Here is a 12,753-nt window from a genome sequence, read left to right on the forward strand (position 1 = left end):
TTCTGGAAACCACAGCAAACCCAGGAAAGAAGCATATTCACCAGGGTCAGGATTAGTTCACAGGAATACAGTAGCATGAGTGGTGGGTGGCCAAAGCACCGGCCTGGGGCACCAGTTTAGAGGGGTGTAAGATTGGAAGATGCCACCTCTGCTGGCCCAGCCCTTGCAGCCCCAACAAGTGGCCTGTCCACTGCTGTCCAGGGTTCAAACCCTGACTGTTAAATCTCTGCAAGAGCTAGTTACTGAGACAGAGACAAACAAGTTCAATTCTTTGAAAAGACAGCTTTTCCGAACAAATTGTTTTCCTGTTATGCAACAGGTCAGAAGTTTTGTAGGAGGCATGCTTTTGATCTGTGGGAAGTTACAACACCTCTCAAGCTAGAGACATGAGGGCAGCCTTCCATTCAAGTAAAATGATTAAAAACCCTTTTGTTTACTTGTAGTTTCAACCATTTCCCAATTTAAAGAATCAGATGGAATGGCTAGTGTAGGAACCAAATGGTGCAGTCACAGGGTTTTTTTGCCTATGGAATGAATGAAAACGTAGGAGCTCAGTATTTTTTTAAAGAGCTGTGTGTGTGTGTGTGTGTGTGTGTGTGGCTAAGGGCCATGTCACGTATTACATTTAGGATGTGTTAAGTTCACTTAAAACCCAAGTATCCACGTGCTTGAGCAATAAAATACATACTAATTGCAATCATATCGTAATAAAATTATGACATTTTCATGGGAGGAATCTGTCCAGGTCACATTAGATATTATGGGTTCAGCTATTGTCAGACTGCCCCATGGAGATAATATGAGTAAAAAATTCTGGTGCTGGGCTGGGACCAACAATTAGCTGATTGTCAGTCCCAGCCATGTATTGCACCATGGGTCTTGAACCAGCTTTGATGCAGTCCCGGGGTTGGGACCAACAATCTTGGCAACATACTGGAGGCTAGAATGGGCCGCAGCACAGTGAAAACATACACAGGGGCCAGTTCTCAGCTGATTGTTGGTCCTAGGTGCAGAACTGCATTGAAGGTGGGAAGGATCGAGATGACCAGCACCAAGAACAAATGACGGGTGGTGGTGGTTGGGGACTCCCTGCTGTGGTGGATCCATCTGCTGACCTGACCTGTTGCCTCAGGAAGTCTGCTGCTTGCCCAAAGCCTGGATCCAAAGCATCATGGAGGGGTTACCGAGACACATCTGGCACTCTGACTTATACTGCTCATTCATGTGGGCACCAATGATACTGCCAGATCAAAAGTGACTACAGAGCTGTGGGTGCAAGGGCAAATGGGATTCGGGCTCAGGTGGTGTTCTCTTCCATCCTTACACTCAAAACAAAGGGCCCAGGCAGGAGCAGGTGCATCCTGCAGATTAATGCCTGACTGTACAGGTGGTGTCACCAGCAGGGGCTTCTTTGACCATGGGATGATGTTCCAAGAAGAAGGATTTCTGGGAAGAAATGGGATCTACTTGACAAGGAGAGGGAAGAGCATCTTCACAGACAGGTTAACTAACCTAGTGAGGAGGGATTTAAACTAGGTTCACTGGATGATGGAGACCAAAGCCCTGAGGTAAGTGGGGAAGTGGGTGAACTGGAAGAAGCACAAGCAGGAGGGGACAACAGGGGAGGGGTTTTCTTTCTTCCTGAGAAAGCAGGGAAATCAACTGGTTACCTGAGGTGTCTGTACACGAATGCATGGGACCTGAAAAACAAGCAGAAAGAGTTGGAAGTCCATGCACAGTTGTGGAACTATGTTGTGATTGGAATAAAAAAGACTTGGTGGGATAGCTCTCATGACTGGAGCACTGTCATGGATGAGTATGAACTGTTCAGGAAGGACAAGCAAGGGAGAAGTGGAAGAAGAGTTGCACTTTATGTAAAAGAGATGTATGATTGCTCTGCACCAACTAGGGAGCAGTATAAGCATTGCTTGGGCATGCAGGAATGAAATCAGGAAGGCCAAAGTGCAATTGGAGTTGAAGCTAGCAAGGGACATGAAGGGTAACAAGAAAGGTTTCTACAAGTATGTCATTAATAGGGATCCTGGTTTTCCCTGGTAAAAAATCATAAATTATCTGATAAAAACCCACAAATTATCTGATAAACCCCCCAAAATCTGTGATTAAAATTAAAGACCACCCCCCACAGCATGAACAACGTGTGCCCCTGGAGGCTGGGGGGGCATGGTGACTGTCTGCAGGTGGCTGGGGTGGGGGCATGGTTACAGCGAACAAAGAGCTCCCAGGGTGAGGGGGCTGTGAACACTGACTGGTGACCACTCACAGACGCCACCAACAGTGACAGTGGTGGCCAGTGGTGACTGGTAAACACCTGCAGACACTGCTGGCAGTGTTGACAGTGGGGGGCAGGGGGTGCATGTGGCATGCGGCAACTGCCTGCAGGCACCACTGGCAGTGTTGGCAGCACTTCTCTCAGGGGGTGCACATACACCTGCATGCACCCTCTATGCATTGCCAATTCCTCATAGCCCCGCCCCCCAGGCCCCTCTGGTGCCTCTCACCCTTGCCCTACAGCCCCGCCAGCCCTGCCTGTGGCCCAAACTCTCCCCCACAGCCCCACAGCCCTGTTTGTGCCCCTCACTCCCCCCCCACAGCCCTCCCCAGCCCTGCTGGTGCTCCTTGTCCCCTGCCTACAACCCCTGCCCCCACCAGCCCTGCCAGAGGGGTTAGCAGTCCCCTGCCCCCAACAGAAGGCAGCAGCTGCTGTAGCAGAGCAGGCTCCTGACAAAATCCATGGCTTCCCCCCACTGCCTGCCTGCTGCAGGATTAGGTGTGGGGGTGGGGGGAGGGTGGCGTGGCGCGGCGTGGCGTGGCATGGCTCCCTGCTGCAGCGTGCACTCCTGGGGTACCAGGAGGGACCTGTGCCCCCAAGATCTGTGTGGGGTGGGGTGGGTGCATGCTGTGGGCTCAGGCTCCTGCCCTGCTGCCCTTCAACAGGGCCTTCACAGCCCAAGTGTGCAGCCAGGCACTGCAGGAAAGAGCACGGCTGTGTAGGAAAGCTGCTTCCGGCCGTGAGCTCCGTTGTCCCGGTGATGCATCTCCCGCATGTGCAGCAGCAGTGAGGGGCACAACCCGACACCGCCGCCCTGCATTGCCACTGCTGCGAGCTCACCAGGGCAGTGCAGAGCTCGCAGCAGCAAGCAGCTCTCCTGTGTTGCTGTGCTCTGCCCTGCAGCTCCAGATCACACCTATCAGGCTGCGGAGGCCTCAGGGGAGGGCAGCAGGGTGGAGGCCCTAGCCCACAGTGGGCAGTGTGCCCCACCACCGCTTTGCACACAGATCTGAGAGGCACAGGTTTCCCCTGCCCCCAGGAGTTCAAGCATTGGTCCCACCCCTTCCCGAGACTAAAGCTACCCCACCCCAAGCCCAAGCCCACACTCTAGGATGACTGCAGCTGCAGCTGTACCACCTGCTGCTTTGCAGGTCTGACCAGTGTCAGCCCGTACTGTTCTTCTCCCTGTGCCCAGGCCCCAGCGATCCCCATGCTGTTCCTGGGAAGCTCTTGACTGGGGCTCAGGGACTGGGATGGGAAAACCCCTTTCCTCCCAAGCTGACCTCCCCCTGCACAGGCTGCTCTAGGAGGACAGGGGGGCTCTAAGCTTGGTTCTGGAGGCCTCTGCTACCCAGAGCACTCCCCCATCTCCAATCTCCATCTCTCTCTCTTGCACATGCCCCTGCTGCTGCCTCCACCCCTACCCCCAGCCCACCACACCCCCAAGTGTTTCCTGGGACCAGGAGCCCCCCAGGCTGGGGCCGCATGTCCCAGCACTGGTGTAGGCATGGGGCAGGGCTGCAGTGTGGCAGTTGCCCTTGTATCTGTGGCTCCTGCCAGCAGGTCCCATCTGATAGCTGAGCATGGAGAGTGTGGGTTTTGTGGGGGGAAGGTTTGTGAGGGGATGGGCATGGGGGTTGTGGGGATTTGTGGGTGGGTGTAGGGTTTGTGGGCTGAGGTTTGTGGGAGTGGTGTGGGGCTTGTGCAGGGATTTGGGAGTGTGCGGTTTGTGGGTGTGGCTTTTCTAGGTGGGTATGTGGGTGGAGGTGGGAGGTTTATCGGGGTGGTTTGTGGGTGGATTGGGGGGTTAGTGGGTGGATTGGGGGAGTTTTGGGTTTGGGGGACTGTGAGGGTAGAGGGGGACTGCAGGTGTGGGGAGAGTGTGTGGGGGTGGGGGATGGTGGATGTAGGGGGATTGTGTGGGAGTGCAGGGGACTATGTGGGACAGTTTGGTTCCCTGCCTGCACCTCCCCCTCCCCCCCTCCCCCACATGGTGCACAATCCCCCTGAAGCAGCAGTGTGCCATTGGGACACTTGTGGCCAGCTCCTAGCAGAGACCCTTGGTGGCTGCACATGGCGCATAGCGCCAGCCTGGTCCACATGTCCATGGTTTCAAACAGGACCAGGCCAGCTCTTGCTGTCACCCAAGCTCCCGGCACCGCATGCAAGATCCATATGCCCTTGGGCCAGGTTAGGTCCTGCCTCCATGTTTCTCACATGCTGTCAGGCCAGGCCAGCTCCGTGGAGGCGTGACTCAACCCAGACTGAGAGCATGCAGCTCTTGGATGCAGTGCTGGGAACCCAGGTGACAGAAAGAGCTGGCCTGAAGCTGGGCCAGTGCCATGTACCATATATAACCGGCAGGGCTGGCCATGAGCACCCTAATGGCCTGCTGCTGTAGGGGAGCTGTGCATTGTATGGGAGGATGGGCAGGGGACTCAACCCTCCCACATAGTTCTCCCACCCCCCACACCATTCCCCCATACCCACAGTCATCTCCCCCACCTGTACTGTGCCACGCTTTAGTACTTCCAGCATTATAGCAATGTCTCTGTATGGCAACATGCAGACATACCCTAAGCGTCTATAGTCACCTAATAAGGTGTATATGGAGCCAAAACAATTTGAGGGGGTTGAGTGCACAGAGCTTCATTAATTCCAAGGGATGGGTATAAAACTTCAGGGACCAGTCATTGGAAAACATTCTCTGCCCAGGAACTTGGCCTATAGAGCATCTGTAGCTCACTGCCACCTCAGGGCAGCTTGCAGCCACTGGGGTTCAAACACAGTCAGATGTCAAATTGGTGGAAATAGGATGAGATTGTTGCAGGCAGGCCTAGTTTCATGAAAAATGCATTGTCTTTCAGGGGCTTCAACAAAAATATATTGGTTTCTGCCAGATTTAATTAGAAGCCATCTATTATCTAATCTCAGCCCTGCTGGCACAAAGGAAAGCAGAACAAAATCAGCATAAGGGACATTGTGTCTCCTGTAGGGACAGAATGTAACCAACTTTAACCCTTTGGAGGCTGCAGAGTAAAACACGTCCCAAGATTGTACATTTGTTTGAAGTCTGGAAAGAAATGAATTTCTAACGTCTACCTTTTTCCAACCCTGTAGGAAATGTCCTAGAAAATGCTTTGCTTATCTTGAATTCCAGCACTTTGTCTCAGAGAAAGAAACAAGGTGAACACTAGGTATGAATTCTATAGGACTCACAATTTCAGTTGTAAAAATATGTAAAAATGCATTTCAGGTTGAATAAAATGTGTCGTTCAGTCCCAAATGAGTGTTTTCACCTTTTATTTTGTTTTTAGTTTTATACATCTCTCATACACTTTTTTGAAGAAAAAACATAAATATATTCACAGTTTTGAAATGTAAAAAAAAGAATGTTACATCTTGAAAAAGTTAAAAGGAAATGTCTGAACTTCCCTGAATTTCTCTGTTTTTTCAACTACAATTTATTTGCCATATTCCATGCAAATCTGACAATTGCTTTGTGCCCCTGCTCTCTAAATTTGCATTCTTGGGAATTCTTCCATTATTCACTAATGATGCATGTCAGCTGTACCCATTTTCTTTGGTAAACTGATGCAGCACAGCCAGCAGGGCAGCCCCCACCCACTGCCAAACCTGCACTTATGCTCACTTGGAACTGCCACTGTGACTAGCATCAGTTGGTGCCCATAGTAGACAGCCCTAAGGGTTTCAATTGGGCATACAGCTCGTGACTGCGTATTTGATAAGACATCTTGGTGCTACCTCTATAGAGATCAGAGTAGATGATCTGCTGGTCTCTTTTGGTAGTGAAATCTGTGAGTCGAAGATCCATAGAAAACAAGTTCGCTGGTAACTCAAAGGGTGCTCCCTCCAGGTCAGAGTTGAAGCCCATGACTGCACACATGGCTGGCTTGTTTTGTATTGGGCCCACTCTGCACCTGAACAATAACCTTTCACTGACTTTGAGGGCCTGGTCCTTTGCCCTTGGGAGACCTTGTTGTATGGCCTTTGTGGTTTAGGAGGCAAGCTCACTTCAATTTGGGACTGTTTGCTTTTGAAAGGGGGATTTTGCCATCTATGTCACAGAGGTCTAGCAGCTCAAGAGGCCGTAAGTCCTTCAGTGTCTCTTCAGTTGTCTGAGCCAAGTACTTCTGAATATGAACATTCACAATGCTCCCAAGTTGTCACATAGGCATCTCAGATCCTTTGGCAACTAAGTAACTGTCCCTGGTAAAATCTCACAGGTGCTGATGTTTCTACTGTCTACCGCTGGGCTTGTGCATAACTGCTAAAGTCCTTTTAGTGCCAAGGAGCTCTCTGCCTAACTCAGGGTGGACAGGATACAGGCCGGGTCAGCACCCCCTTGTCCCCTCCAACTGTGCTGGGTCAGGACCTCCCCCCCCCCCCGCCAGCCCGCAACAGCTCACCAAAACTTCCTAACTATCCTCTCAGCCCTTGGAGATGTTTTACTAGAATCTCTTCGTGCCCCACTTTCTCTATCAGTAAAATGGGGGTAGTAGCCCTGCTGGGTCTCACAGGGAGGTTGTGAGGGTGTATGCATTGATTGTGACATTCTCCAATGCTACAGCAATGGGGTCCACATAAAAACCAGTATCACGGCTACAGTTATAACTTGCCCGTACTGCACCCTGGGTTTTAGCAGTGTGCAGTGCAGAAGTGGCAGCTGGAGGTTTGCTGCTGCTGAGGGACATGTCATCTCCTTTTTTTTATGCCAACACCTGTTTAAGCTCCAGCTGCGCCTTTTGCACGGTGCGTTATCATTGCTCTTCTGCCCTCCCCAGTCCTGGAGCCAGACCTAGAGCTACTGCAGGGAAGGTGCAAGATATTGAGAGAGTTGGGAGATGGGAGGCTGTGACACCTCTCTCCCCACCGCCCCAGTACCATGTTGGTGCTTCTACATAAGCAGCGTATGGGTCTCATACCTCACTTGCCCACCCATTGTTACACTACTGATCAAGATCTAAAATCACATAAATGATTAAAAAGCACTCCTCCTTGGTCTTCCCAACTGTTCTGATGTCACTAATCACTGTCACTTCAAACAGCAGATTTCTTCAACTGGCCTGTGTACTCACCATACTCTGGAATCTAAATACCTTACTATCAGAAAGATAGCCTGTAATTGCTGGCTGGCATTGCACCATCTGATATCAGGAAAAAAGGTACCAAGTCAAAAAGAAAGATCAAGGCAGATAGAAGACCCTAGGAATCCACTCTGTGGTCACACACAAGAAACTAAACAGCTTAAAGTGCAAATAAGTTTTGTGACCAGTGTTGCGCTGTTGGACAATATTACTGACAGGGCATGCCTGAGGTTAGGGAAGGAAAGATTATGTGCCATCAGGTGCTCTGAAAAGGACTTAGAACCACCGGAGGACTTTTCCAGAAGGGTGGATCTAGATTGGCCAACACAGCAATGCCTGAATTGCCTGCAAATGTGAACTGGAAGATCAAAAGCAAACATGATCAAATGGGTCCACTCTAATGACACAAATATATGCAAGTATGGTGAAGTGCAAACTATGGAGCACTTGCTCAGTTGCTGACTCCATGGTGTGACCTGTATGAAGGAGGACGTCGCTACAGCAATAGAAAGAACCGTTGCTTGTGCACGATTCTGGAAAAAACATCTCGTTTATGATAAGGACATGAGAAGAAGGGAAGAACTAGAATTTATTTATGATTTGCTCAGACCATACTTTCCCTGAGTGACTCCTTTATATAATGGAAATAGCACAAGATTTCCATCAGTCAAGGCTTGAGATAACTTAAGTTTAGCAGACACTGGATTTTTTCAGTTTACTGGAAAAAGAGGGAGGGGGCCAAATAGTTTCAGGGCAAACTAAAAGAGATTTTAAAAATCAGAAAGTCAAAAAATGATTATTTTGGCATGGGAAAGATATTTTTATTAGATTTTGAATTTGCATTACAGTTTTAAGTTTTTTAAAAATAAATTGGAATGAATATATACAAATTATTTCACAATGGGAAATCTAAATTTTTCATTAAGAAGTTCAAAGAAAACATTCTCATTTTTTCCAGTTCATTGAAGAATGAAAACTTTTATCAAACCAATGTGGCTTTGTAAAATGTGACATAATTGCTAAATCTGTTTTTTTTTTGTGAAAAAGATATTAGACCTGCCTACTTCAAAGACAATTGTTGGTATATTATTAAATCAGCTCCACTTATGGATTTCAACTTTAAAATTAAAAATAAGTTATGCCACATCAAGCCAGATACACAGCATTATGGATATAGCTACGCTAGCAGGTGTGTGCCTCTTTCCTTAGTAAGTGAGGTTGAGAAACTGTTATACCTTGTGGCTCCACAGTGGTGGAAAGGTTGGATTAGTTAGTCTAGGAGAAAGAGAACAGCCAATACACAGTCTCCGTGGCTGGTAACTTTATTATTCCCAGCAGAGACCCAGACAGAAAGCAAACATGGTACCTAAGGAGGCACACAATGCTACAGCATCTGAAGAAACAGCACTGCATAAATGGCTAACCATGAATACATCACAGAAACCACAGGGATGGCAAAGTGTGATCAGACAACAAAAAGTTCTCAGGTGATGCTGAGACAGGAGAAATCAGGGCCCAATCTCCTTTCTGGGCCTCTACATGGAAGGAGATTTACACATAACAAACATTTTTGAGCCTCTGATGATGGCTTTTTGAGGCTAAGAAAATTGTTTCTCTCTTTTATTGCCAGCCCAGGATATTAACTTCAGTAAAAGAAAACTCAAATCAGTGAACATGGAGAATGGAGTACTGAGAGCAATGCAGGGTAACAGCTTCAGGCCCACGCCAGAGAATTTCCCTGGGTTATTTATTGTTCATTGTGAACATATCTCAAATGTCAGTGCATGATTTAAAAACGTCACTGTGTACCTGGCCATTCCTGCTCATTCCAAGAGAACACAAATTAAATAACCCTCTCTCCAAAGAGCAAGGTTTGTAAATTGATCTAGGTGGTGCATACATGTTTCAGATTTTAAGTAAATATATGCCGGCATATTACAAGCTGTCAGCACTTTTGGCAGGCTCATTTCAACAAGTCAGGCTTGGTTAATAAGTCTGATTAAATCCTTTCTATTTTCCATGGCTTATGTTTCTACTTTTCCATTTCTAATCTGATCCATTCTCTGTGCACTCTTTGTTCCAGGATGACCTTCAGGAGTTCAGTCTGACTGGCCTCCTGCTATAGGTGGAAGATGCATTATGGACCACTGAAGAACAGACTCCTCCATACACTGTAAACCCATTTTGTGAAAGACTGCTGAGCTCTGACTCATTTACAAAAGTTCAGGATGTTGGGATATGGCTGTTTGGCTTGTCAGGGCAACAGCAGATGGAGGTCCCCATATCTTTTTGAGCTACACGAATGGGGTCAGACATGACACTGGGGAAGTCCCATTGCTGTCATAGATTCTAAAAGTGCAAGTCCCCTCTGGCTAAACTATAGAAGACTGCTTGCAGTGCACACTGCATCGTCTGAAAGCCCAAACTGGCTCACAACATATCATCTCAGCTACACAATTCATCTTTTCAAGCACCCATATCATGCATTCATGGGGAAGAAGCCTAGAGAAGCTTGTATAAGATGGGACTGGATCGAGGCAAACTTTCCTACCTGTTTGGGACTGATTGGCTGTGGGACATGGTGATGGGGGAGCCATGAAAGAACTAGCATTTGGGTTAGGGTTAAAAATGCATGGGGACTTCATGGCTTTCACCATACTGATCACACCCCCACCTCCTCCCTCCTGCTGGGCACTGATATGATATTCTTTTTATCGAGCTGGGCTCACAGACAGGATCAAATATCCTCTGATTATCCTATCTATATATATCTTATCCCCCATTGTCATGATATCTAGGGCTGATATAACAACAGCATCACCTATGTCCAAGTGCCACTCCTGCTTTCACCAGCACAAATAGATCAAAGTCATTGCAGGTTTGCACTTGCAGCAGCATAGATAAAGTGCTGTCTATAATGACTGACTCTAGACATGACAGAACAAACATTATGTAACTCAGGGACAATGCTGCTGCTATTGACTGAAGTCTGTGGGGCAGTTCCTGTTAAGGAGATCAGATGCAATGTTTGGCAATTGTGGCTTGAAACCTTACAGTAGCACTGGTACTAAAAAGCAAAGATTAACATCTCTGTACTACATGGGAAGGAAGGGATGGAGGAATCCCTGATGGCAGATGCATCCCCTTAGCCACAGAAGAGAATGGCCTCTCCTAGTTTGCCTAGCAGGATCCCAGTGGCTTTCAGCAGTGGTGCCTGCTGCTCTGAATTGCAGGAGTAGTGAAGCATGCTCATTGGCACCCATGGTTCCAATCCAGCCCTGCTTCTGCCCTCACCTCGGTAAGGTTAAGTTGTTTTGGCTTTATCCCAGAGCAATTGAGCTGGATGCTGGCCAAGGCCCCTAGTGGCTGACTGTGACAGGGCACCACTTTGGATCACCTTTCTTGGAAGCCTTTTGTTCCACGGGTTCCAAGGCAGGTCCCCACCCCTCGCTGACGTCTGTGTGTGCCCTACTCCAGAGGAGAAGAGGGAGGGGATTATGGTATAAATGCAAAGGGGACAGTTTTAAGTTCTGGTGACTCGGTCTGGTCCTGGGATATTTTGCTGTGCTTAGGATGGAACTGCCATGGGGAGCCTGTAAATCATGGGATGTGTGTCTACTCAAAGCCTTGCTGGCTGAATTTATTGGCACTGGGATCTTCCTCTTTGTTAGCTTGGCCTCTGTCATCCCATGGACTCAGCCCTCAGCTGAGCCATGGCATCTGGGTTCCACAGCTCAGAGCCATTATTTTGGGAGCATTTCTGACCAGAGTAGCACTGAGTATGCAGCCCCACCAGAGGCTGTTGTCACCACCGCTGTCACCAATATGGGACATGTGGCTATGCCAGCTTCTCACAGTCTGGCTTTTCCTGACCCTCTCTTTGTGTCATTAGTCTTTGGGATCTCAGTGGCACTTATGTCCTATTGCACTTGGCCCCTTAGTGGTGGACACCTGAACCCAGCAGTGACCCTCTCGATGCTGGTGGCCATGAAAGTGAGGCCCTCCTGGGCCTTGTGTTACATCCTGGCACAGCTCCTTGGGGCCATCACCACATCTGCTCTCCTCTATGGGCTGACTCCGGAGCACAGCTTGGGGGAGATGGGCATCAACAAGGTAAGTAAAGAGTGTGAGCTGGTGGTTGCAGAAGGGTTTGGAAGTGGAAATGAGGAAGAACCAAGCCCAAGTCCAAGCAGCCCTCGGCTTGGAGGGAGCCAGTGACTATACACTTGGTGCTCAAACCCAACCTTAGATTGGCACTGAAGGAAGCTAGTCTGTATGTATTGTGCCACCTCTGCCAGTACTGAGTAGCCTTGGCATGGCACTGAGACCATGAGCAGGTAAAGCTAGAAGAGATTCTCCTTTATTCCCGATAGGCTGGGGCTGGGGCTGTGAGCAATACTCCTTTCCCCTTCTTCCTTCCTCCCCAACTTTTTGGCCTCTGATAAAGCTTTTTTATGTTTTAAGGGTTTTTTTGCTTAGTTTTTTCCCCCTCTTTTCCTTTGCTAATCGCTATGCTTCAGGATCTGTTCTCATATGTAAAATAGCAAAGGGTCTCCTGGGAGTTTCAATAGTGGCCCAGGCTATTCCAAACAGAGACTTGCCTTTGGTCCACAGCTTCTCAATGTGAGATGAGATGATAGAAAGCTGGGGAACAGTAGAGAGGTACACCTGCTTCTTTTAGGTATTCACAAGCACATTTCTTAGGGGGATGCAGAAATGGTGAACAGCATTGAGCCCAGCTCTCATTCCAAAATGTGGGGCTTATAGAGAAGGAGGAAGGTTTGTGGGTTTGACTTTGATGCTCATGTTGTGTGCCTTGGGGCTCTAGATGGAGTGTCAGGTGAATCACAGGTGATTACTTCAGTTTCTACCAGTACTTTGACCGCCTACAACATGTCCTCTGCACTTTGCCAGTGCTAACAAACAAGGACTATCTGATAGGGAAGAACTGTTACCTCAATTGTGCATTGAGGCTCAGTGATTGGCCTGACTTCATCAAAGTTAAAAGAAGAAGTCAATGAACCACCTTCTTGCTGCATCTCAGTTTGCTCATGCACTTATGAAATGGGAACTTCTGGTGGGAACAGATACATACTCTGGCCTCATTCACCACTGCTGATTGTGAGCTGCTTGGGGTAGGGGCTGCTAACTGCTCTGCATTTGTGCAGCACAACAGGACCCCAACTGTGGCTGGTCTTTAAGCATTGCCATAATAAACATAATTGCCAGTGGAACTAGCTTTGAAATAGGGTAGAGGTTCCCAAAGGGAATATAGTTTTCTTTCACCAAAAAAGCACTAAAATCTTAAAATGTTCTGTACTGGGGATTGCTGGTTCTCCTATGAAAAACCTGAAA

This window comes from Crocodylus porosus, unplaced genomic scaffold, assembly GCF_001723895.1.
Source record: "Crocodylus porosus isolate Cpor-Errol unplaced genomic scaffold, CroPor_comp1, whole genome shotgun sequence".
Classification (NCBI taxonomy): Eukaryota; Metazoa; Chordata; order Crocodylia; family Crocodylidae; genus Crocodylus; species Crocodylus porosus.